This window comes from Panthera tigris, chromosome X, assembly GCF_018350195.1.
Source record: "Panthera tigris isolate Pti1 chromosome X, P.tigris_Pti1_mat1.1, whole genome shotgun sequence".
Classification (NCBI taxonomy): domain Eukaryota; kingdom Metazoa; phylum Chordata; class Mammalia; order Carnivora; family Felidae; genus Panthera; species Panthera tigris.
The window spans coordinates 95,237,604-95,243,603 of NC_056677.1; positions in this window are offsets into that span (position 1 = coordinate 95,237,604).

Below are 6,000 nucleotides of genomic sequence, written 5' to 3' on the forward strand. Positions count from 1 at the left end.
TCCCTCCTTTGTACTCATGTGCACATTACATGTTCATATTAGAGTACTAATATATCAGTATATACACTAACACATTAGTGTTAAGTAATTAGTGTTATATAATTAGTGTTAAGATCTTATTTCTAAAAAAAAGATCTTATTTCTGTATATGTTATAAACTTCACAGTGTATGGTTATTATCTTTCGAACAATGGTCTCTTAAAGAAGTTAAGAAAAAAGGGGCCCCTGGGTGGCTCAGTCGGTTGAGCGTCCGACTTCGGCTCAGGTCACGATCTCGCCGTCCGTGGGTTCGAGCCCCGCGTCGGGCTCTGTGCTGACGGCTCGGAGCCCGGAGCCTGCTTCCGATTCTGTGTCTCCCTCTCTCTCTCTCACCCTCCCCCGTTCATGCTCTGTCTCTGTCTGAAAAATAAACATTAAAAAAAAATTAAAAAAAAAAAAGAAGTTAAGAAAAAGAAAGAAATGCCTTTTCATATGTAATCACATACTTAGGTTTTATGCTTTCATTTCTATTAGTATATCCTTGGTTCCATCTGGCATCATCTTCCTTCCGCCTGGAAAACTTCCTTTAGCATACCTTCTAGTGCCAGTCCACTGACTCCAAATGTTATTCACGTTTGTTTTTATTTCACTTTTGAAATACATTTTCTCCGGATATAGAATTTTAGACGGTCTTTTTTTTTTTTCCATAGCATTTTAAAGGTATGATTCTAGTGTTTTCCGTGGTGCGTGGTTTCCGAAAGTAAGTGTGCTCAAAGTCTGATCATCGCCCCTTGTATGAAATATGCTTACCGCAGGCTTCTGGTAGGATTTTCTACTCAGCGTTGGTCTTCAGCAATTTGAATATGAGGTACCTTTGTCTGGTTTTCTTTACGTTTAATCTTGGAAGTCCTCCCTTGATCGGAGTAGATTTGTGGGTTCTATTTCCCAAAAATTTGGAAAATTTCCAGTCATTATTTCTTCAAATATATTCCTACCCCGCTCCCTCTGGCAATCCAATTATGTGACTGTTAGAATACTTGATATTGTGTCATGTTTTACTGATGTTATCTTGATTGATAAGTCTTTGTCCTGTGCTTTGTGTTGGATAATTTTTATTCCTAGACCTTCAAGTTCGTGTACCTGTGTTTCTACAATTTCTAATTTGCTACTAATCTCATCTGGTAAAATATTAATTTCCCATATTGCAGTTTCGCCTCTGGATTTTTATATTTTTATTTTTTTAAGTTTATTTACTTACGTCTTTTTATGTATTTTGAGACAGAGAGAGCACAAGCGGGGGAGGGGCAGAGAGAGAGGGAGAGAAAGAGAATCCCAAGCAGGCTGGGTCTATGCTGGCTGCTCTGTGGAGTAAATGAGGTCTCTTCTCTCCACCTAATAGGAACGCCAATGACCCTCTCCCCTGTGTGAGCCCTGGGATAGTTTGGCTTACAGCTCTTGTAATTATTTTTTTCTGGAAGTTGACCCTTGCCAGGCCTCAGGGGGTTTCATGCAGATGAACATTCAGCCGTTCCGACACATCTCTGGGTCTCTCTTTCTTTGTAGCTCTGCCTTTTTCAGTATTCTGCCTTTCAAATTCTGGCTGCCTCAGCCTCTGAAATCTCATATATTATTTTATTTAACTCAGCAAGGACACCAGGCTCCGTTTGAGTTTCCCCTCCCTGCGCTGAGGCCCAGAAACTTCCTCCTGACAGAAAGCCGAGTCCTTTCTGGGATCATAATCCTATGTTGCCCATTTCAGTCTGATAACTGAAAACAGATGCTTCATATATATGATCCAGTTTTCTAATTGTTTATGGCTGGAAGTTAATTTTATACACCTTTACTCCCTTACAGCCAGAAGCAAAAACTGACATTATCTTTTTGGGAAAGAAACGAAATGCTCCAATATGGAATGTACATATCGATTTTAAAGGATGCCTTCTGGAACATGTTGGAGTAGGGAACTCCACGATTTCTCCTCCACAATAGCATAATGAGCCGGCAGAGAGTGTCGGGATCAACTTTTACAGAACTCTGGAATCGAATACAAATCTTGTAACAACCAGGGGAAGGCTAAATGAGGTCCGAAGGTGCTGCTTTGCAAGAAGAAAATAATGTGGCATGTTAAATTGCCAGTTTCTGGACTGGGAGTGGCCACGAGGCAATGGTGCAGGTTGATAGTGTCAGAGTGAACAATAAGGACCTTATTCTTATTTTTTAAATTTTTTTTTTTTATTGTTGAGAGACAGAGGGAGACAGAGTGTGAATGAGGGAGGGGCAGGGAGAGAGGGAGACCCAGAATCCGAAGCAGGTTCCAGGCTCCCACCTGTCAGCACCGAGCCCCACGCATTGTATATTATATAAAGAAATATTATTCAGCCACAAAAAATAATGAAATCTTGCCATTAGCGACAACATGGATGAAACCTGAGGGCATTAGGCTAAGAGAAAGAAGTCAAATAAAGACAAATCCCATATGATCTCACATGTGGAATCAAAAAAACCAAGCGCATATATACATAGAATGGATCTGTGGCTGCAGGGGTGGGGAGTGGGCAGAATGGGCTCAAGGGGTCAAAAGGCACAAGATTCCAATTATAAAATAATAAGTCGCAAGGATGTAATGTACAGCAAGATGACTATAGTTAATAATACCGTAGCACATATTTGAAAGTAGCTAAGAGAATAGATCTCATCACAAGAAAAAACAATGTGTAACTATGTATGCTGGTGGAAGTTAACTAGACTTATTGTAGCGATCATTTCACAATTTATTCACAGATTCAATCATTATGTTGTACATCCGAAACTCATGGTATATGTAAATCACACCTCAGTTTTCCTAAAGGTGAAATAATTAAGTGGTAGGTTTAGAGACCTTGGAAAAAACTAATAGTTTATCTGTCCTTTCATCGGTAAATGTAATGTTCGAATTCCTTACCATGATATGAATTTGTTTTAAAGTTAACCTTTTTCAAAGCAAGTAGTTTTTCATTGATTATTTTTTGTTTGGACAGAGACAGAGACAGCGTAAGCGGGGGAGGGGCAGAGAGCGAGGGAGAGAGGGAATCCCCAGTAGGTTCCATGCTGTCAGCACAGAGCCTGACGCGGGGCTCGAACTCACGAACTGTGAGATCATGACCTGGGCCAGAATCGAGTCAGACGCTTAACCGACTAAGCCACCCAGGCACCCCTTCCTTCACATATTTTGATATACTGATGACAGTCGAATCTGTGTACTGTGCATAAATTGCTCGAGTTGTCACTCTGAAGCTCGGATAGATATTACTACAAGTTTACAGCAGCCACAAGCAGAATTACTATATGCCTGTGAAGCCAAAAACATATGTAGGGCGTCACCTCGATCTTTAGTTAGACCGATCAAGAAAACAAAGAAGACTCAAAACTACTAGGATCAGAAATAAAGGCAGGGACATCACTACCAACCTTACAGAAATATAAAAATAGAAAGAATTCTGAGGGCATACTATGAACAGCTATATGTCAACCAAGTAGACAGCTTGAAAGAAATGGACCAATTCTTCAAAAGACACAAGCTAACGGGGCACCTGGGTGGCTCAGCGTGTTGAGCGTCTGACTCTTGATTTCAGATCAGGTCACGATCCCAGGGTTGGGGGATGGAGTCCCGCATCGGGCTTTGCGCCGAGCGTGGAGTCTGCTTAAGATTCTCTCTTCCTCGCTCTCTCTTCCTCTGCCCCTCTTCCCTGCTCTCTGTTTCTCTCTCTCTCTCTGTCTAAAATAAAATTTAAAAAAAAGACACAAGCTACTGAAACCCACCCCAGAAGATACAGGATGTTGCTTCAACATGCACCAACTAGAATGATCTCCGTACTGTCAGTAGATGATCTACATGCTAGTACAAGGATTTAAACAAAGTGCTTGGGGGTACTTAAAAAAGAGTAATTAATTTCAACGGAGAGAATTGGGTTGGGTTTAATAAATGTGGCATTGAGGTGAGCTGCAACGAAAAACACTGAGGGCTCCAGCTGGAGAGGAGATGTCTTTAAAAAGTATGTCAGGGCTAGTGGAAACAAGGATTTAAATGCTGTCTTTAGAATCCAATCTGAAAGATATGATTAGTAATCCATTCTTCCCCCCGCAGGGGAGTGAAGTCATGCGATTTGTATTTGTAGACCAATCCCCCTATGGATCGGGCAGAGGATGTATTTAAGGGGATAAAACACATTAAGAGATATTAGATTGGCATTAGTGAGGAGTAATGGGTGCCTGACACAAGACAATGGCAGCAAGAATGGAAAGGATAGTTTTCTTTATTTTTTTCTGATTTTATCTCATGAAATAATACTTGACAAATCTCTTTCTCTGTAGATAAAACTGTATCTCCATGTCGTGGACACAATATTTATGCCCAGATGAGTTTGGCCTTATGTGTTACAAGTTTGTGAAGGAAATCTTATTCCTCTCTACGTAGAGTTTAGCTTACCAGAAAAAATAAGATGAAATGGAGATTCATTTGTACCCTATTATTTTGAGCTTGAAGACATCAACTATGACACTTTTGAAAATGACTAGCAGAGGGGCGCCTGGGTGGCTCAGTCGGTGAAGCGTCCGACTTCGGCTCAGGTCATGAGCTCGCGGTCCGTGAGTTCGAGCCCCACCTCGGGCTCTGTGCGGACCGCTCAGAGCCTGGAGCCTGTTTCGGATTCTGTGTCTCCCTCTCTCTCTGCCCCTCCCCTGTTCATGCTCTGTCTCTGTCTGTCTCAAAAATAAATAAACGTTAAAAAAAAAATTTAACAAAAAAAAAAAAAAAGAAAATGACTAGCAGATTAAAACTAAGAGCCCTATAGAGGCACCTGGCTGGCTCAGTACAGCATACGACTCCTGATCTTGGGATCGTGGGTTCAAGCCCCACGTTGGTATAGAGATTACTTAAAAACAAAATAACACAAAACTTAAAAAAAAAAAAAAAAGGAGCCCTATGAATATCTTGCAGGTAGAGCCTGTATTTTATATCAAGAATTTAATACAAAGCTTGTCCAACAGTATGAGTACAGTAATTATTTTTTTCTTAGTGAATGATGAAAAACTAGGAACTTTTGTGACAGCCGTAGTTGATAATTATAGTAACTGCATGTTATAGATTTTTCTGGAGCAGTTCCAAGTGAGGCAGCCAAAGTTCAAGACACCTTTGCAATTTTCCTCAGGAACCCTGCATATCTGGGCCTTCCTTCTGATTTTTTTTATTCTTTGTTAATTGAATTACTAAGCACAGAATCAGAACAGGAAAAACCCCCCACCCCCCGTTGTGGACAGAGGATCTATAGGTACATCTAAAAAATGATCACAATGTATGAATGAATTAATGTGCTACAATTATTTGATCAAACAGGTGCCCTAACTCATTGGAACCATCCACTTAGCCCAGCACAATCCAATGGTGATGAATCAATTTTACAGTGGATAAATCTCAAGAAAGAAAAACATGCAAGTAGCTAGAGATTTGTCGGGCATTTATTATTGTTTTGTTGGTTGTTTTAGTTGTTTTTTATGACCCGCAAACCCTAAAAATGATTGATACAGGAGAGATTAATAGGACATCTTAACTACTATATATTCCTTTCCCTTCAGCCTTACAATTCTTCTGATTGAAATCAAACGGAAGATAAATAACAAAATGGATGCCTCTGCTTTCGTCACAAATAGTCTTGCTGTTCTTGAAAGCGTGAAAAATCTTGGCCACTAGAATGCCATCTCTAGGCAGCTCTAAATTAAAAAAATGAAAAACACATTTTGATTGGTATATATGCAGAAGGTTCACGTCTGGGGCTCTGTGGAAGACCGAAAAGAGTTCTATGAAGAGGGCAGGAGGTTGAGAATCCAAGAGGGATCCAGCAATGACATTTAAATAACAGCAAAGCTGTTTCTGGAACAACGGGATAAGAGAGATGTGTTTCAGATCTGCAGAATAGGCTGAAAAATCCCGTAAAGAATCTAACTCCTGCATTTCCAGAATGAAGTGCAAGAATTGATTGAGTCAAT